Source organism: Pinus tabuliformis, chromosome 1_2, assembly GCF_031772625.1.
Source record: "Pinus tabuliformis cultivar Carrire ecotype Pingquan chromosome 1_2, CPIR1, whole genome shotgun sequence".
NCBI classification, from domain to species: domain Eukaryota; kingdom Viridiplantae; phylum Streptophyta; class Pinopsida; order Pinales; family Pinaceae; genus Pinus; species Pinus tabuliformis.
This window is the reverse complement of record NC_142298.1, coordinates 547,698,722-547,720,791: the sequence shown is the minus strand read 5'-3', so window position 1 is coordinate 547,720,791 and position 22,070 is coordinate 547,698,722.

Below are 22,070 nucleotides of genomic sequence, written 5' to 3'. Positions count from 1 at the left end.
GGGGAAAAATGCCTATGCAGGACGATCCTATCCACCTAAGGTGTGACAGTGCCTTAGCAACAAACGAGTACAACTATTATGGTTTCTTCCTTTATGAAATATGAAAGAAGAGAGATCAATAGACTTACCAGTGTCTTCCGTTTGTCCCTCGATCCAGTCTCTCTTCTCTTTGGGAGTTCATAGCTACTTGCCTTCCTGCTTATCTAGCTTCAACTTCCTCCAAGATCACAAGAGAACAGCTACTTGCAACAAGAGAAGAACTCTACTCAAAGACAAATGTTCACATTCATAACTAGTTTAGGATTAGAAATAAACTAAATACACTAATGCAATCATACATCAAGAATACATCAGAATATAGGAGAAACCAAGATAGCTTTATTGATGAATAACAAGGTTCAGGAAGAGATACAACCTAGAGGGCTCCAATCCAGCATCTCCTTCCCAGCAAATGGAATTCCTATCTTCACCCCTTTCAAAGCATTAAGCACCCAATGATTCCAGTCTCAAACCAACAGCAATTCTTTGCAATAACAAAATTCCAGCCTCCTGGATCTCATGGAGGAGAGATCCATATATAGATGTTTGGAGAGAGGATGAGTCAGCTTGAGATCTGACTAGTGTCCTCTCCCTCTGTCAGTTCTTGAGTCCACTTGGAGGTTCTTGCTTCCACTTGGAGATTTGGAACCTCTTACTCATCACCAGTCGAATTCCCTGAGGCAAGTGTCATTTTGGAAGCTTCCTGGGTTTTGACACTTTGAGAAATGAGCCTGCCACTTGTCCATTCTTGTTCAGCGTAGGTAGCTAGTGTTCCAGTTGACATTCAACGCAGGTGTCCAGTGTTGGCTTTGACATTCAGTGCAAACAGCCAGTGTAGCCACTGAAATGATCCTGAATTGACTTGTTTTTGAGCAGTTTCAGGTGGAGAACTTCTGTGAATTGCTGTGGTTTGTTAGCCTTGTTCCTCTAGGGGTAGGAACAACATGTTTAGGGACTTTGGATCCCTTAGATTATGGACATTTCATGCTCAATGCTGTAAGGCACAAAAATGTCTATAACAGTTGCCCCCTAAAGTATGAGGTTGTTTATCGGGCGAAATGCTTTATCAGGGGGATCCGAAGTTCATCCAATGCTGGGAGGAGACCTGTAATACAATACAATACAATACATTATTTTTCATATTGCTTCCATGATCTAGCTGAGGCGGGCATTCCCATGCTCATCTTTATAAATTCATTTTTCTATACATAGAACAGACAATCGTCTGATGGTAGACTGATAATTTTGATGAAATTATCATCCTTTGAGTAGGATGATTATCTGCTGCAATGATGTACATGTCAATGTCATTATCTTTCCTGAATATATATCGCAGCCCGGATGGATGAAACTAGATCCGAGGTCTTCAAACTCATTCGATCTTCACTCTAAGTACAAGTCGATCCATATGAGAAATGTTCTGAAGTCGAACATGGAAAGACATCTCTTGATTACCGGTCAATGATGTAAACCGTTAACAAGCGCGAGAGGAATCACCGATAATGATAATGACCCTCAAGGTACTGCAGTACAATTCACGTGGTGTGAATAAAGTACTTGGCATCGAACACCACGCAAAATCTTTCGGTCGAAGGTCATTGATGTATACCTGTCGCTGCAAGTGAGAAAATTGCCATTGAGGCATGCAAGCTTCAAAGTACTGAAGGGGTTGTTCCTAGATCAACTTCTTGGATAATGAGCTGATGTCGACAAGAAGCGATCCGTCAAAGGAGGGCCTTAATGAATCCCACATCAGTGACACAGAATGGAGCTAACGATTTTAATGGAGGTGAAAACAATCTGTGACATATGATTCAGGGTGGCGGTCATGAAAGGATGAAGGATAATGTATGGCAGTGGATGGGACACGGTTGACTTTTTCTGAACGACTTCTCTTGAACATATGGCGACACTGATACGACGGATCGGTAGCATTACCCCAAATATGGATGGTATGGCGAGACCATGGTGACGTGACCGGTGAATGAAACAACCCAACCCGATTGTGGTACGGAGGAAAAGTGTCATGTTCAAGAGCGACTTGCTACCATCAAATTTTTCTTTAGTTTCTCCCAATTTTTCCCGAATCATTGCTGACCAGTACCTCTTTATTTTTGTCAAGCTTGAGGAGGATAACATATGCTTGTTCTATAACCTGCCCTTTGGGCAAGCCCATCGCTATGTTTTAACGACCCTAGCGATAGTGAAACTCGTTCTCGTCTAAAGACAAGTTTGTCACTATTTAATGATTTTAACGAGTTTAACGACAAGGATAACTCGGTCCTTTTCATTTTTAGAGAGTCTGAAAAGGTACATAAAGTTAACTCCAAAATTCCTTTTTCGTCATCTAATCCCTTAAGTCCGAAAAAGTATAAAACAATACAGAAGGGATGAGTTTTCGATAGTTTTAACGAGCCGAATAAAACAAGCGCTCGATTTTTTTGTGCAATAATCCCTCAGGTCGAAAAAGATTAAAATCTAGAGGAGGGATAGCTCTTCCGGTCACTTTAACGAGCTGGAAGGCCAAAACTCGGCAATATTTTCATATTTTATGAGTCAGTTGAAAAGAGCTTAAAGAAGACTCGTCTTTTGAGGAACGAGTGATAAACAGGGATAGCAGCTGATTCCAGGTACAGGTTGGAATTTTCCAATCATGGCAGTGTCACAAGGATGGCTAGGTGAAATCACTCTTCACAGCTGTTCCTCAAAATGGGTAAACAATCATATGGAGGTGAACGATCGGCCAAATGAAAAGTGGAGGTGACGGTGCAAACACGACCAAGGCTTTAATGGCTGATGATATTACATTCACAGTGGTTATTTACCGGGATAGTTCATTTTTTAACGAGCTTAAACGCGGGTTGAAACACTTGCTCGATCTTATGTTTGTTTTTTAATGAGCATGAACTATGCGCTAAAACTGCTCGGATCTTGCGTTTATTTTTTAGCGAGCATGAACTGTGTGCTAAAACTGCTCGATTACCCAGTCATATGATAACAATGTCTCATTAAGATTCTATTTTTTATGGAGCTTCATCTCACTAAGCTTTGCTCTGCATCCTTTCTTTATGCAAGTTAGGAAACGGCTAACCCAAAAAACATATAAATAACCGCTCTTTGCTTGCACTCCAAAAGGTTTGCATGCCCCCAGGTATAAAGTACGATTTCAAGGTTACCCCTCTATTTGCAGATAAAACATTTGTTTTACCGGGAGAGGCCTACCTCTTTCAGGCTACCCAAAGATTGTTCTGTTATTCTTTCAACAAAACACTTCTTCGACAATGTCTACCGAGATAAACAAAGGTGAGTGACGAGACCCGCCCTCTCACATAACTTTGAAAAGAGAATCTTATTCCAGAACAACCCCTCTTCCAACCACGGACGGGGTACAGACTAGTCATATTTTCTCGCGGAAACCTACTCTATACCCAAAGTTTCCCTACCGATGCAGACCAGGACGCATGCCCCCTGGGTTCCAGTCATATCCTCCCGGATTACTCGCGCTCATCAGGAGGACGGACCGTGGGTTGAGACACTTCTTACGTGAATAGACCATTTAGGGATGGTATATGACTATTTGCGATGCGTGATCCGGGAAATGAAAGTTGGTCCACCAGCTTGACCACTCTTCCTTCATGCGGAAAACACATTACTCTAAAGAGTGAGGAGACAATTGCTCCCATGCAATATATATAGTCTCGTCCAAGGCGTAGGTTATAATCCAAGGGTCCTTGAATGACCATCACGTTCATTTGAACGGTCTTCCCTTTCAATGTTATGGGCACATTGGGGAGGATCCCTAAAGGTCGACTGGTTCCTTTATCAAAACCTGATAGATTTCTCATTTCAGGTAAAAGCGCTGGCGAACCAAGCGCTTTCCAAGCAATAGAGGAAAGGATACTCACAGATGCCCCCTCATCAATGATAGTGCCAGCCATCACCATTCTGTATATTTGAACGATAATTCTGAACAGTATGCTTGCTGGCAACCGGGGTCTGCCTAGTTGGTTCCAGTCAAAGGACACAACCAGGTTTCTTGGTGGTGGGACCGAATAAATGGCCGGATATCACTCCGACTAACTTCCTTCCTGCGATAAAGGAATGGGGGAATTGCCCCCTTGTTCATCAGAGTCAGTGTTGATGAAGAGAATTTGGACATTGTCGTCTTTATTCTCCTTTGTGATGGTATCATTCGAAGATAGAGCCTCTGAAGGCAAAACCGGGTCAACTGCCGTCTCAACCTTTTGACTTTGGTCAGGCATGGATCCAGACGGTTCATCTTCAATGATAGGTGCTTCGGCTGACCACCTGGGCGGGCCAACCGGGTTATCGACTAGTGAAGGACTTGGCAGGAGTTTTTGATATCCAGGAGGAAGTTGCGCTCGTAAAATCGGGCGATCTTCCAGAACTCTTTTAGCCTCTTCTAAGAAGGGAAAACGGTGGATGGCGTGATCGCCTTCACACAGTTTACAGGGAAATCTAGCTTTCCTTCTCTGTCCAGGGACTTCACTTTCACTAGTCGATGGTGAGCAGTCAACATGGCTATCAGAGGTTGACGCTACTGAATTGTGCAAATGGGGAGACCAGTCCCTTAGTATTCGAGGGATACAGGGACAATATCTGTGGAAATGGTCTCCCTTGCATATGACGCATGGCGATTTAGGCCTGGTCAGTGCTGTGTGTGGATTTTTGTTAGACAACACTTGTTTGCCCCCAGTCGCCTTTGGCTCCTTCTTCTTATTCTCTTTCTTCTTCTTTTCCTTCTTCTCCTTAGGAACTTGGTTTTTTGTTTTACCAGTTCCATCAAGCGAAGAGGAAGGAGGAGAGGAAGAGTTAGATGAGGTAGAAGGCTGGTTGGAAACTCTAGTCTGGTCTAACTCTTGACTCGACTGTTCAGGAATGGTGGTGTTCTGAACGACATTGGTTGAAAAGAGCCAAACTGGCAAGCCAATTGTCAGTCCTGGAAGCGACAATGTGGCCATGTGGGGCGCACCAACATCTCCCTAAGAGGAGAAGGGACTAGGATTTCCACCAAGGGGAATTCCTTGGTTGGTGTGCTCCATTTTTTCAACCTAAAGATCAACGCAGGAATAGGGGTGATTGTTTCGTTTAAAATAAATTTTAACGACGCTTTAGACACAACTTTCTTTTTCAGTTTTAAAGAGTCGAGAAAAAGCTAAAGATGACTCTAGTCTCCTTCGATGTTTTAACGAGCCCGAAGTGACAAATGCTCGGATGGACTTTTTCTGTTATAGAGTCTAAAAAAGGCTAAAAGGAACTACTCTGGAGTTCTAGGCAGAGGGTGTGCCAAACTTTTCGCAAAACCGTAGAATACCTTTTAGGGTACGGGCGGTCGATCTTCCTGAATGCTGTGTTCAGTGCATTGCGGTCAGTAGGGCAGCCGACATGGCTTCCTAAGGATAAAGGTTTTATGCCTATAGGGGTCTCCCAATATATACGCGACGGTACGTGGGAACACAATCCGTACTGGCGCTATCGTCCCTCAGGAGGAATCACCCACCATCCACGAGATCGACAGTCACCAGGCTTAACGACGCCGGAACACGTCTCTAGCCTAGACCTCTATGTTGTGCGTTATGTTACAAAGCGTTGTTAAGTTCATTCAATTTATTTTAGGTTGATCTTTTTAGAAGTTTGCCTTTCAAGGGTCACCACGATATGTATGATACAAATTCCTAAATGCAGTCTAAAGATGATAAGCAAGCTTTATATCTTTTCAACTTTGAAAATCCTAGCTACTAAGGGAAAAGAAAGACACCATCTTTTCTCAAAGAGCAATCAACACACTCTAATGCACTTTTCCTAAATCCAACATGCAAACTATCAAATGCAAATGCACAATGCAGGTGTTTGTTTTCCGCTCTCTTACTATTGATGCCTACAAAGAAAGCTTTTCGTACAACTTTGAATTTGCTTTTAAATGATCAATACAAACAAGTTTACTTTTTCGAAATGAGAGAAGATAGAAGAGATTACAACACTTTACTGTTTTCGAAATAATGACTTGTTTCGACACTTAAACGAGGCAAATTCAAACCAATAAGAAAAAGTAAATGCATAATCAATCTGCAAACAGCCAATGAACTCTCTTCTAAGATCACAATCAACAGATCTGAATCAAGGGCTACAGGATGACTATTTCACTCATGCAAAGGAAAACTGTAAATGACACCACAAACACATAAAAACAGTGACATTATTTTTGTACAAAAGGAGGCGGAATGTAAGTAGAGAAAAGGGGTTATTAGATTGGTACCTATGCTGGTTATAGGCTGCAAAAAACAGAGATCAAAACAAGGAAAAACAGAGCAGAGAACCCCAGCTGCACAAGGACAAACTGGTTCAGCGCAACCTCAACACAGGGGTTTTGACATTCAGCACAAGTAGCCTTCATGGGACGTGTGTTGAAATGCAGAATCCCTTCACTGGGTCTGCGCTGAAGGAGAAACTCTCGTTTCCCTCAGGTTCTGGGTCACATATTGCTCTTTAACTCACTGTTTTAGGCCAAATAAAAGCAACAAGCAAGGTGTAATCAAAGGGATGCTTTGAGAGGCTACTAAGATCTATCACAATGATCATCAAATCATTTGTGAATCCATTGTTCAGGTCATAGACAAGTCTAGTGACTCGATCAAAGCAGCAACTGTCTACTTTGCATCCCGGAAAGATGTAGTCCGATTGTTGTTGTCAAGTCTATGAAGCAAACAATGATAGAAACACAAATAAAATGACTAAACAAATTTCCCCAGTGGAGTCGCCAATTTGTTGTGGGGAAAAATTCCTATGTAGGACGATCCTATCCACCTAAGGTGTGACAGTGCCTTAGCAACAAACGAGTACAGCTATTCTGGTTTCTTCCTTTATGAAATATGAAAGAAGAGAGATCAATAGACTTACCGGTGTCTTCCGTTTGTCCCTCGATCCGGTCTCTCTTCTCTTTGGGAGTTCAAAGCTACTTGCCTTCCTACTTATCCAGCTTCAACTTCCTGCAAGATCACAAGAGAACAGCTACTTGCGACAAGAGAAGAACTCTACTCAAATACAAATGTTCACATTCATAACTAGTTTAGGATTAGAAATAAACTAAATACACTAATGCAATCATACATCAAGAATACATCAGAATATAGGAGAAACCAAGATAGTTTTATTGATGAATAACAAGGTTCAGGAAGAGATACATCCCAGAGGGCTCCAATCCAGCATCTCCTTCCCAGCAAATGGAATTCCTATCTTCACCCCTTTCAAAGCATTAAGCACCCAATGATTCCAGTCTCAAACCAACGGCAATTCTTTGCAATAACAAAATTCCAGCCTCCTGGATCTCATGGAGGAGAGATCCATATATAGATGTTTGGAGAGAGGATGAGTCAGCTTGAGATATGACTAGTGTCCTCTCCCTCTGTCAGTTCTTGAGTTCACTTGGAGGTTCTTGCTTCCACTTGGAGATTTGGAACCTCTTACTCATCACCAGTCGAATTCCTGAGGCAAGTGTCATTTTGGAAGCTTCGTGGGTTTTGACACTTTGAGAAATGAGCCTGCCACTTGTCCATTCTCGTTCAGCACAGGTAGCTAGTGTTCCAGTTGACATTCAACGCAGGTAGCCAGTGTTGGCTTTGACATTCAGCGCAAATAGCCAGTGTAGCCACTGAAATGATCCTGAATTGACTTGTTTTTTAGCAGTTTCAGGTGGAGAACTTCTGTGAATTGCTGTGGTTTGTTAGCCTTGTTCCTCTAGAGGTAGGAACAACATGTTTAGGGAATTCGGATCCCTTAGATTATGGACATTTCATGCTTAATGTTGTAAGGCACAAAAATGTCTATAACACACCTCCACCTCCACCTCCTCCACCTCCTCCACTTTCTCCACCTCTAACATAATCTGCTCAACCTCCATCTCAACCTCCACCTCTACCTCGTCCTCCTCAACCCTCACCTATGCCTCCTCCTGCACGTCCACCTCCTCCTTGTACTGCTCCACGTCCAACTCCTCCTCCTCCAAATCCCCTCCATAACCTCGACCTCTTACTCCTCCTTCTCCTCCTCCTCCAACTCCAACTCCAACTCCTCCGCGTTCACCTCCACTTCCTCCACCGCTTCCTCCTCATCCTCCCCCTCCTCCTCCTCCACATCCTTTTCCAGCACCTCCTCCACCTTCTCCACCTCTGCCACCTCCTGCACCTCTGCCTTCACCACCTCCATCATCACCTCCTCCACCTCCTCCTCTACCACCTCAACCTCCACCCCCTCCTCCACATCCAACACCTCAACATCCAACCCCTCCTCCTCCTCCTCCTCCACCTCAACCTCCTCCTCCTCTTCCTCCTCCTCCTTGACCACCTACTCCTCATCTCTGTCCTCGACCAACTCCTCTTCCTCTACCTCCACCTCCTCCACCACCTTCGCCTCCACATCCTCCTCCTCCTACTCTGCCTCCTCCACCTCCACCATCACCTACTCAACATCCACCTCCACCTCTACCTCCTCCTCCTCAACCTTCACCTATGCCTCTTCCTCCATGTCCACCTCCTCCAACTACTACTCCACATCCAACTCCTCCTCCTCCACATCCCCTCCACAACCTCAGCCTCCTCCTCCAACTCCAACTCCTAATCCTTCACCTCCACATCCTCCACCGCTTCCTCCTCATCCTCCCCTTTCTCCTCCTACACATCCTCCTCCAGCAACTCCTATTCCTCCACCTCCTCCTCTACCTCCTCTGCCACCTCTGCCTCCTCTTCTCCTCCACCTCCAACATCACCTCCTCCACCTCCACCTCCACCTCAACCACCTCTTCCTCCTCCTCATCTACTCCTCCTCCTCCTCAACCTCCTCCTCCTCCTCCTAATTCTCCACCTCCACCTCCACCTCCACCTCCATCTCCATCTCCATCTCCACCTCCTCCTCCAGCACCTCCTCCTCCACCACCACCTCCACCTCAACCTCCACCCCCTCCTCCACATTGACCACCTCAACCTCCAACTCCTCCTCCTCCTCCTCCAACTCCTCCTCCTCCTCCTCCTCCTCCTCCTCCTCCTCCTCCTCCACCTCCTCCTCCTACTCCTCGACATCCTCCTCTACCACCTACTCTTCCACCACCTCCTGTTCCTCCACCACCACCTCCACCTCCTCCACCACCTTTGCATATGCCTCCTCCTACTTGTCCTCCTCCTCTTCCTCCACCTCCACCTCCACCTCCTTGACCACCTCCTCCTCCTCCTTCACTTCCTCCTCATCCTCCTCCTCCTTCGCTTCCTCCCCATCCTCCTCCTCCTCCACCACCTACTCTGCCTTTACCTCCACCTCATCTCCCTCTGCCTCTGCCTCCTCCTCTTCCTCGACCTACACATCCTCTTCCTCCTCCACCTCAACCTCCACCTCCACCTCCTCTTCCTCCTTCACCTCAACCTCCACATACTCCTCAACAACCTCCACCTCCACAACCTCCTCCTACTCCTCCACCTCCACCTCCTCATCCACCTCCACCACCTCCACCTCGACCACCTCCACCTCCACCTCCACCTCCTCCTCCTCCTCCTCGTCAACCACATCCACCTCCACCTTCTCCACCACCTCCACAACCTCAACCTCCACAACGTCCACCACCACCTCCACCCTGCCCACCACCTCCTCCTCTTGTTCCACCACCTCCTCCACCTCCGCCTTCGCCTCTACCTCCTCTACCTCTACCTCCACCTCCATCTCCACCTCCAACCACACTTCCACATCCTCCTCAACCACGTCCACCTTCAACACCTCCTCCTCCTCAACCTCCTCCTCCTCCTCCTCCTCCTCCTCCTCCTCCTCCTCCACCTCTAGCTCCTCCTCCATCTCCATCTCCACCACCACCTCCAAGATCTTCTCCTCCTCCACCACCACCTCCACCTCCACCTCCTCCTCCACCACCTCGACCTCCACCCCCTCCTCAACATCCACTACCTCAACTTCCAACCTCCCCTCCTCCTCCTCCTCCACCACCACATCCTTCACCTCACCCATCCCCTCCATAACTAGTTCTCTATGTAAACGACCTTATATTGACTGGAGATGAGATCTTGATCCAGGATTGCAAGGAGTAACTTGCAAAGGAGTTGAGATGAAGAATATTAGGCTTGTGGACTATTTCCTTAGCTTGGAGGTTTAGCAGGGTGATGTTGAGATCTTTGTGGGACAGGGCAAGTACACAACAAAGATTCTCTAGAAATTTCATATGCAAGATTGCAAGCCCATGGCCATAGCTCTAGTCACAAACTAGAGGAAGGTGGGTGCTACTACAACATAGCGAGTGGATCATAGAGTATACAGACAACTCAATGGATCATTGACATATTTGGTAAACACATGACTTAATATTTGTTATGTATTCAAATAGCTAAGTCAATTCATGGTTGAATTGACTAGAGTGCATTGGGTTTTTGCAAAGCATGTGTTGAGATATCTCAAAGGCACAAAAAACTATGGATTTTGGTACAAACAAGTTGATTGAGTGAGGCATGAGGGCTTCACCAATGTAGATTGGACAGGGAGCTCCACAAAGAGGAAGAGTACTTCGAGTGGCATCTTCAGCATTGGGTCAGCTATAGTTTCTTGGTACATCAGGAAGCAGAGATCAGTTGCACTTAGTTCAATAGAGGCCAAATACATGGTTGCTAGTTATGTAGCTTAAAGGCTATTTGGATGACAAAGTTACTTGTGGGACTTTTCAGACAGAGGATGGAGCCTACCATGATACATTGTGATAATCATAGTTGCATTAAATTCTCTAAGAATCTAATGTTTCATGATCGGTCAAAGTATATCAAGATCATATATCACCATCATAGAGATTGTGTGCAAAAGGGGATAGTCAAGCTATTATACATTCCAATAGGGGAGAATATAGTAGACATCTTGACCAAGGCATTGGCAAGAGGAAGTTTTGTTCATCGTAAAGATAAGTTAGGATTTCTACAAAATACCTTCCTCACTAAGAGGGAGTGTTGAAGAGTAGAAAAGGAATGATTCCTTGATTTGTGGCTTGATTCAAGGAATTGATTTGGAGATATTCTTCAGAATCTATGAGTTCCAATGATGAGTACGAGTTCAAGAAGTAGTTTCACTAGTGTGAGTTTTTGGAGGATGAGTTATCTATCCTCTAGTGTGAGTTAAATTGGGAACTAAGTGAATAAGTAGAGTTAACCTCCTAAATTTTAGGAGGATCTAGTTACTTAACTAGAAAAGCTCCAGTTCAACTCCTAATGTAGAAAACTCACTAACAATAGCCTAATCAAAAAGCTTATAAGGAGATCAAAGGCACACAATTAATCAATCAATTCTTAAGCATGAGTTTGTGAGCAAAATGAAAACACATGAGCATGGTTACAAACTTATTTCCAAAATTCAATCATATAGTAACCCCACTGAAAGAGTAACCCAATTGAAATCCATTACTAGTGATGCCAACAATGAATTAAATCCTCCCAAAACCTCACAAAAAAATTATTAGAACACCCCACATTCAAAATAAAGACCCTAATCAAAATCTAGCAAATGCATTTAGTGTTTGGGATTTAGCATTTGGGATGTTACCTTACAGTCGAGAAAGATAGAGTCCAAATGACTACGTATTCAACCATGGAACAAAAACCTTGTTTGACCAAGCAGTTTATGAAGTCCAAGCTGACCAGATGGAACTTACAATTTTTTTGAATTCCAGCCCAAATGAAACCAGAGATTATTGCATTCAGTTTGCATAGAACGCCTTGTGGTATCTTGAAAATGTGCATCCATTATATGGGATGTTGTTCAAAATAGATTTTACAAGAATAATGTGTCCCCCAAGGGATATTCACCGATGTGACCACAAATAGAGTCGCTTTCTGATTTTTTCCAATAGCTAGTCCCAGTCTTTGTTTTTGTATCCATTAGGCTTTAGAAAGAAGCCCAAGCTGGTTAAGCCATCGTCCATGTGAGTGGATTTAACCCTAAATATGTTTGCAATCTCCATTATCTTTGAGGATTCTGGATCACTTGAGATCAATGTAGACTTTGACTGGTTCACTTGAAGACCTGATGCATTTCCAAAATCTGAAATTATATTGTTGATCACCCACCATTCAAAAGGGTCATATTTTCCTATTGTGAGGAGGTTGTCCACAAACATTAAATGTGAGAGGGATACCCTGTTTCCAATTCTACAACTAGTAATTTGTCCACATTCTCGAGCTCATGTTAGTCTCCTGGACAGTCCATCAATTGTGATGAGAAACAGAAGAGGAGACAAAGCACAGTCTTGTCTAAGTCCTCTGGATATTTGGAAGAATTCGGTTGGAGTGTCGTTTATCAATATGGATAGCGAGGTCATCGTAATGTAAGCTTTTATCCAATATATCAATAAGGACCCCATGCCAATTTTGCGTAGAATCATCCACAATAGTTCCCAGTTAACGTAGTCAAAAGCCCTTGAGAGGTCAATTTTCATGAGGCAAACATCTAGGTTGTAGACTTTGATAAAATGTATACCTTCCTATGTAGATGCAATTTCATCATGGATCTTTCAGTTCTCCAAGAAGACAAACTGTTTTGTCGAAATGTGTTTGGAAAAAAACGTTTGATCATGTTTGCAATTGTTTTAGAGGTCAGTTTTTATATGGTGTTACAAAGAGAAATTGGGCGATAATAAGAAAAAGAGGTTGGCTGAGGGATCTTGGGAATGAGGGTTATGAAAGTGCCATTTGTGGTGCTAGAGACCCAACGAAGACTGCAAGATTCCTTCACCATCTCAGTGAGCTTGGCAATCATAATCTCTTGGAAGAGGATGAAAAGTTCCATTTTCCAGCCATCTGGTTTAGGGCTTTTTCCATGTGCTATTTCCTTTAAAACCTTGAGGACTTCTTCTTCTGTGATTGTGCGTTCCATATACCAGGAGTCTTCCATGTTGGGAGTGAAAGTGAAGAGGTCACATATTTCTAGTTGTTTGTTGAAAGAGGCATCTTTCCAAGAGTAGAAATTATTGTTGAAATGTCTCGTTGCCTCCCTTTCAATTTCCTGTTGTGTGGAGAGATTTTCCCCTGTTTTTAAAATGATGTTGCATATACTATTTTTTTCTCATCTTTACCTATTGGTGAAAGAATTTATTGTTCTTGTCACCCTCCTCAACCCACACTTGTTGGATTTTTTGTTGCAATTCTTCTGATTGTCTTTTCAATATCTGTGATCTTCGAATTTCCATTTGAAGAATCTCTTACTTTCTGTGTTTGGTGAAAAATTTATGGTCAAATGGGTCTTCTAGACTCTTGATCTATTTTTCAATCCTAAGTAATTCCCTGTTCATGTCCCTTTTTTTCCTTCTTTCCCATTCTCAAACCCTTATTTTAAGGTCTCAATTTTCCATTTAGCATGTCCATTTTCCAAGAACCCTGGTCCCCAAATGGCCTCTTCCAGAAATTTTGTACTAAATCTATGAAATCAAGCTCTTTTAACCAGAAGTGGTTGAATTTGAATGGTCAGGATTTAGTATGTATTACCTCGTCCCAATCCAACATGATTGGAAAATGATCAGAAATTTTGATAGGAAGAATCTTAGAGTTGAGTCCCTTAAGATAGTTGGTAGTAGATTCGTTTACATAGAATCTATCCATGCGTTTAGCTATATCCTATGAGCCCCAACGTCCATTTTTCCATGTGGGTCCAATTTGAATTGGTTTGATGTCTTAAAGGTTTTGCTGTCTAAAAATATCCTTGAAGTAAGTCCCCAACTTGTCAGGCCAGCAGTGAGAGCCCCAAATCTCAGAGATGTCTGTAGAGAAATTAAAATCCCCTCCCATGATAAGTGAATCAAGCTCTAAGAGGCCTAAGTTTGTTGTGTTTGACAATGATTCCTTTTTGTTAATATATGGAGCATAAAATGTATTATTCTAAGACAAGTTTCGGATCCCCTACCTCCACCTGTGATTATTAAACCTACAAATGTGTTAAAGGCTTTGAAGTTATAATTTGCTAGATTCCACATTGTCACTAGACCTCGAGATAGACCAGAGGCACTAATTGCGCACACATTCCAGGTTGGACAGATCTACAGAAGATAGCCCCATGTCTTATCTTTATTAGTCATTGTTTCTTGAATCAACACAATTTTGGGATTATGTAAGTTAATTAGGCTTTTCAGGGATCTTCTTTTTTGGGTTGATCCCAATCCCCTAACATTGAGAGACATAATGGACATTATGGAAGGTCCATGTCGAAAGGCTCTACTCTAAGGATCTGATTTTTTGTGAGAGTTTCTTCATTGAGTCTATACCTGGAGGATAATGGGGCGATTGGCAGTGGATGGCTAACTGGAATATTTTGGAATTGATCCAATAAGTTGGATGGAGCCGTTTGATTTTTATTTTTTTTGGTCCCTTCCTCTGGCGAGTGGTCACATTTTTGAAATCAGTTGGGCTAGGAGGATGGTCTACTAGGTTGAAAAAAGATTTTTTTATTATCAAGGTGTTTTGGGAAAATTTAGTGTTTCTTCAAACGCCTAACCCTCTAGACCTAGTAGCTAATCTAGAAAAAACAAACAAAGTAATTCGTCGCTTTTCCTATAGTTAACAGATAAGAGAAAGAAAAGGAAAGGTTCCAACCTGTAACTTTTGCTCGATCCCTCTCTCCTTTGACCTATTTTGCCACTCCTTTCTGTACTTAACTCGCTTGGAAAGTACCTGCAGACAAGTTGAGAGAGAGACCCATCAAAGCATACAATAATGACAATCTATTACCTAAACATATCATAGAATCAGGAATACCATATACGTCATATAAACACATGAATGGAAAAAGCTTAGAATTCTTTATTGATAGAAGGAAATATTACAACCCATGTAGATGCATGCTTGATTCAGTGTCTTCCTTCCAGCTTCAAACCCTTCTCTCCTCATGAAGAAACAATTCGACATCATTACAATATTATTACTAATCTCATTCAAACAACATTTCCTTAGCTCAAGAAATTCCAACCTACATCAGCCTTTGAATGCTTGGTCAATTTATAGCTGAATGGAGGAGGTTAAGCCATTAATGGCCCTCATGAATGCTTTGCCAAAATTGGGAAGCAGTTCCATGGAGGAAGGGATAATGGATTAAGGTTCATTCATCCTATTCCTCATCCAAAAGTGAGCTCAATCCTTCTAGAAACTTCCAGAAGCATCCACTGGATGAGGAATCCAATGGATTGATTTCAAAAATTCGATGAATATCGCTCGATGCAAGTGAAATAAAGGCCAACTGCGTTGCATTGCACCTAGATAGTGCAATTCCTGCACGGAAATGCAGCCTGATAAAGGGCCACCTACGATGATCTCTCTAGGGGCATTTTTTGGATGAATGGTGACATGAAGCTCTTGGGAGGAAAGCATGATGTAGGTTGACTTGATTAGGGAATGAAAACGACTGAATTAGGGATTGATGGACCCTAATAATATGGATCTGGAAGTTGGAGTTGATGTGTGAAAATTAACCTGTAACAATTTCTCCCTAAAGCATGAAGTCAAAAATAAACATGTCGAGTGAGATGCTTTACCATTTCGAAAGAATTTTTCGAAGTGGAATGTGACCTGCATCAGTTACAATGCAAATATCATGATAATTTGATTTGTACATTCGATATAGTACTCCTGAAAATATATCACAGCACGGATGGATGAAACTAGATCTAGGTTCTTCAATCACATCTAACCTTTCACTCAAGTACAAGTCTAACCATGTGAATAAATTATCTGAAGTCGAACATGGAGAGACATCGTTTGATTACCAGCCAATGATGTAAGTTGTTAACGGACACGAGAGGAATCACCAATAATGATAATTATCCTCAAGGTACAATAGTAAATTTCGCATGGTGTGAATAAATGATTTGAAGTCGAACACCATACGAAGTCTTTCGGTCGAAGGCCAGTGATGTCAACCTATCGCTAGAAGCAAGAAACCTGCTATTGATGTATGCAAGCCTCAAGATACTGAAGGGGTGTTTCTAAGTCAACTTCTTGGATGATGTGCTGATGTCGACAAGAAGTGACTCGTCACAGGAGAGCCTTGATGTATCCCACGTCAACAACATGAAACGAGGTAAATGATTTTGGAGATGAAACATCAACTGACAACACAAGGTATAAGAATGGTAGGCATGAAAATGAAGGTTTATTGTATTGTAAAAGATGAGGTTTTGAACTAAATGACTTCTGTTGAACATATCAGTGACACTTGAAGATAATTTGTAGGATTGACCCAAAACAAAGTTATAGATGATATGATAGACCAATGGTGTGAAAATCATCAAGCTGAATGACCCAACCCACATAGTCATGGTGATGAGGTGAAAGTGTCATGTTCAAGAGAGACCTGATACCATAAACTATTCTCGGATTTTTCTCGTTTTCCCAGTCATTTCCGACCATTACCTCTTTATTTTTATCAAGATTGAAGAGGATAACATATCCTTGTCGTATAATTCCACCCTTTGGGTGAATCCATCGCTATTTGATGTTTTAAGGAGTCTAGCAAAGGTGAAACTCGATATTGTCTAGATGGACAAGTTTGTCATTATTTAATGTTTTTAATGAGTTTAACGACAAAGATAACTCGGTCCTTTTCATATTTAAAGAGTTTGAAAAGGGACTAAAAGGAATATCCAAAAGTTATTTTTCATAAATTTGTCTCTCAAGTCTGAAAAAGCATAAAATAATACAATAGAGAACCTATTGATCATGTTTGAGCAATGAATACCTTTTTCATTGTTAATGTATCTCAGCCTGAAGAAGGGGTAAAACTATACTGAGTAGATATCAATTCTAATCCATTAACGAGCTAGAAAGGACAAGTGCTCAGGTCAACACAGGCCACAGTAAGGGACAGTGTGATGAATCACATTGATTCTATGCAAAAGGTGCACTACAACGCATTGTGTTAGTCACAAAGGTGCGTTGATTACAGTAAGGCAATTTTATGCTCAAAATTGACTCAACTTTCAGTGAATTAAACTTGAATTCGATGAATAATAGAAGGTACAGTATGTCAAAGTGTTTTAAGAGATTTATAAGCTACTACGAGGGATAGGATTGCTCCCCAACGGAGTCACCATTTTGTTTTGGGTAAATTTAGTGTTTCTTCAAACACCTAACGCTCTAGACTTAGTAGCTAGTCTAGAAACAATAGACAAAGTAATTCGTCGCTTTTCCTGTAGTTAACGGATAAGAGAAAGAAGAACAAAGGTTTCAACATGTAAATTTTTCTCAATCCCTCTCTCCTTTGACTAACTTCGCGACTCCTTTCCGTACTTAACTCACTTGGAAAGGACATGTAGACAAGCCAAGACAGAAACCCATCAAAGCATACAATAATGACAATATGTTAACTAAACATATCATAGAATCAAGAATATGATATACATCATATAAACACATTAATGGAAAAAAATTAGAATTCTTTACTGATAGAATGAAAGATTACAACCCATGTAGATGCATGCTCGATTCAGTGTCATCCTTCTAGCTTCAAACCCTTCTCTCCTCATGAAGCAACAATTCGACATCATTACAATACTCTTACTAATTTCATTCAAACAACATTTCCTTAGCTCAAGAAGTTCCAACCTACACTATCCTTTGAATGCTTGGTTAATTTATAGCTGAATGGAGGAGGTTAAGCCATTAATGACCCTCATGAATGCTTTGCCAAAATTGGGAAGCAGTTCCATGGAGGAAGGGATAATGGATTAAGGTCCATTCATCCTCTTCCTCATCGAAAAGTGAGCTCAATCCTTCTAGAAACTTCCAGAAGCATCCGCCGGATGAGGAATCCAATGGATTGATTTCAAAAATTCGATGAATCTCGCTCAGCGTAGGTGAAACAAAGGCCAACTGTGCTACAGTGCACCAAGATAGTGCAATTCTTGCATTGTAATGCAACCTGATAAACGGCCACCTTCGCTGATCTCTCTAGGGGCATTTTTTGGATGAATGATGACATGAAACTCTTGGGCTGCAAGCATGATGTAGGTTGACTTCATTATGGAATGAGAACAACTAAATTAGGGATTGATAGACCCTAATAATATGGATCTTGAAGCTGGGGTTGATGTGCCCAAATTGACCTGTAACACAAGGGATCCAATGTAAATTGTGTCTTCCTAGCTAGTGTCTCATGTTCCAAGTCCTCTAAGAATGGAGATAAAGTGCATCCAGATGGGGCCCCAAATTTGATTGCAGAGCAGAACAGATGATCAACAAGATTTTGTGTTTCAAATGGAGGGACCAAATAATTTCGCTTTCCAGAGGGTTTAGGTTTATTGGATAACGGCACAAATAATGGAAAATGTTTGACGGAGGAGGAAGATCTAATGGTCGGGTTAGGAGGAAGGTTTTTTATGTTTGTTGGGACTGCTTTTCGAAATGTCATTGGAGAGAAGAGTTATTGTACTAGGAATTATGAGGACATGGTTATTAGATGCTAGATGAGTGGAGTGATTTTTAGGTGGATGTTGAGATAAAGTGATAGGGACATTTCTCAGAGGAGGAGATTTTGAATGGGAAGAATCATTTGATTAGAATTTATAGATGGAAGGGTGTCCAACCAGTCATGTAGAATGGTGGAATGTGCCAGGAAATCAACATGTCTCCCAACATTATTGGAAGAGTTTGCACTAGCATGTCTTTTTGGGCAAACATGCATCAGATGTCCTGTTTCATGACATCTGAGACAACGGAAAGGGTTTGACCAGTAGTCAACAATTTGTCTGCAAAAACATGGCCCCAATATAGGTCGATTTCTGTAGGAAGTCCCTGTGACAGTGATATTTCAATCAACACCAATGCAATGTTTTTAATCATCCCTCTGAACCTACTTTCATCAAGGTCAATATTTTTCCAATTTTGTTTGCAATATTTGTGATAGCTTTCCAAGTCCATAGTTCTAATGGAAGTCCCAGTAGTTTGGCCCATAGAATGTTCCTCTAAGGAGTGTGTGTTGAGGGGTCAAAACCATAGGTCCTCCTCTAGAGTGACAGGGATCCACGACCTTCAAGTTTTCAACCAAAGGCCTCTCTGCGATAAGGTTTGCATCCTCTGCAGTGAGGAAATGGAAAGAAAACCAGCCATTTTGGAGAGCACTAATTCTCGATCAGTATTTGAGGAGTGGTTGCCACCATGTTTCAATCCATTTATTCATTTGGGCACCATTCATATGGAAGTAAGCCCATCTACCAACCAGGGCTTGATTTTTTAATTTTATTGATTATTCTCAATATCCCTCCACTTCAATGACGAGTCCAATTTTTTGAGGGTCGAATTCGACAGGTTTCTATTGGTGAGAGTGTTGTTTTCTTTTTTATCTTTGGGGTTGTGTGGTTGTGGAATTTTTGATGTGGAATTTTTTATTTCTCAGGATATTTCGAGTTCATGTATTGTTCCTCGGCCTGGACCATGATATCTATCCACACAGCGTCATCCGGAGGAGAGGGAAATGACAAATTTTCCACTTTTTTTATGCTTTCAACACCAATCCTAGAGTTTCAAAGTTGTATCATAATATGACTTTTAAGGGATCAAATGATATAGAAGGCTACACTTCCTTTCTTTCTCCACCATTCTCATCCATTTATCTCCTAGACTCAGATGCACAGAAGAAACATTATCACAGCCGGACCATCTCTTGAGTTGTGATTTGAATACCGTGTCTCCTTCTACTATACTGATTCTAAATAGAACCACAACATAATACAAACCCTGTGTTGCTTGACTCTGAAATAGAACCACAATATAACACACACCCTGCTTTTCTCGACTACATGTCATGTAATCCTCTCTGTGAAGTTGTGGCCACGTCTTTTTTCCTTTTCTTAGACTTTTCACGGCTAATCCTATGTGTACTATCCTCCACATAAATGGCCCAGTTTATCCACCGTGCTCCACATAAATGGTAGATTTTCTCCGCTGCCAATATTTTGTGCACTATTCTCCACATAAAGGGTCCAGTTTGTGCATTGACCATGTCAAGAAATGATTTATGTGGCCCACCCTGACAAGTCAACAGTTATATAGGTCATCAATCAATATTTACCATTATCCCAATCATTATCCACTTTTTACATTGGCAGAGGTTTGCTTGTGATGGATTAAGAGATCTCTGAACGATCTGAAACTAGTAGTGTGATCCAGGGATTTTTTCTAAACCATTATTGATCAACTGTAGGCAGGTTGTCAAGTCCCCACCACAAACTTAGAAGATTGGCTGAAGTGATTCCAAAGTCAGACTTGTATATGGTTATCTAGAGATTGTGATGTCCCTTTTATAGTTAAAGGAAGATTTGGACTTGTCTATCACATCTCCAGATTTTTTTGTAGGTGGATTAGGTAAATCGACTGCCACCTAGAACTTTAATGCCTGTAATTCAAATTTTTTGGGAAAAAACAAAGTGGATTCACTATACCGCAACTGAAGCATTGACCATTGTTCGAGTCCACTGGCTAAGAGAAAGAAAACAATTTAATCTTCCTCAAAAATGTTACATTTTTTTTGTTATACCGTTCCATTATATTTTTTTTGCAGGAGGAACAAATTTGACATCATTTCAAGTTGAACTAGAGTCAACAATATCTACAATTCCATCGGAAGCATTATCTCATGCAATCTTCATGTTTTTCAAGTAGTGCCTCTCCCTAAGTGCATAACATTCTTACTGAGTAGAGATCAGAATTTTGGGGGAAGACGTCTTGTGTCAATGCATCTTTGTCTGCAGAAAATTCAACATTTCCATATTTGTGTTTCTTACTATTTCTGTTCTTTTAGTTTAGTTTAAACAAAGCCATGCATCCCTAGATTTTGTATTTATTTAAAAAATTTAATAAGATGTTATAGGCAACGAATATCAATATTATTTGCAATATAATTTTAGTAAATACATTATTGTCCATTTGTCTTATTGTTTTCATACCTTATTTCCAATGAGAGGCCATCTTGGTTGTGGAGGAGTAGGTACCTTGACTGAGATGTCAATTCTAGAGAAAAATCACCAAATACATTGAATTATATTGTCCCCTCACTTATCATCTATTCCTTCTAGTGTCCCTATTTCCCCTTTTTCAGTCCTCATAACGGAATTCGTTTGTTCCACCTGAAATCCTGGATCCTAAAGATTCTGTAGTTCCAAAGTTGTATCGTAATATGATTCTCAAGGGCTCGAATGATACCAAAGGCTCCACTTCCTTGTTTTCTCCACCATGATCATCCATATATCTCCCAAACTCGGATGCACAAAAGCAACATTATCACAACGTAGAGATTACAGCTTATCTTTCTTCAATGTCCTCAAACCCTGAGCTTTGATAGCCTCTCTGGCATAACAAGACTTGGTCTTCATTATTTGTTCTTTGCATTAGTTCTTTGTATTCAGCCAACAACCAAGAGAATGACAAACTTATAGCCCTAAACGAAAGTATAAAAGTTTCCCTTTTCGAGGACATTGGCTTTGAAGAGCTGAAGCCTCTCTTTGGCTATTAGGAGCAACATATTATGGGCAGTCTAGCATTTTGTGTATATGGTTAATATATTTTTCAATTATCATAAATTCAAATGTTGAACGTCCAAAGAAGCAAAGAGCTTAACGAGTCACTACCGACAATCTAAAGCAGTCAGAACTCAAAACTCGTAATTTCAGAGCTAAGTTTTTCTACACATCCAATCTAGAGTTGAGGTTTGTGTAAATGGAACTTTGGAAGAAACCATGAAAGTTTAAACTCCCAAAAGTGGCTCAAAAAGTGGGAAACAAAGCTGATGAAAAAAAAAATCGAAGAGGGAAATAAAGCCACTGAAAAAAAATAAAAAAATAAATAAAAATAAAAATAAAAAAATAAAAAAATTGAAGAGGGAAACAAAGCGGCTCTGATAACTATTAATTGGATGACAAATGGGTAATGAAGATAATGTTATAGGTTATAATAAGGAATATTTCACACATTATACAATTTCTAAGTATAAGTCTTTCTTTTCTTTAGTCA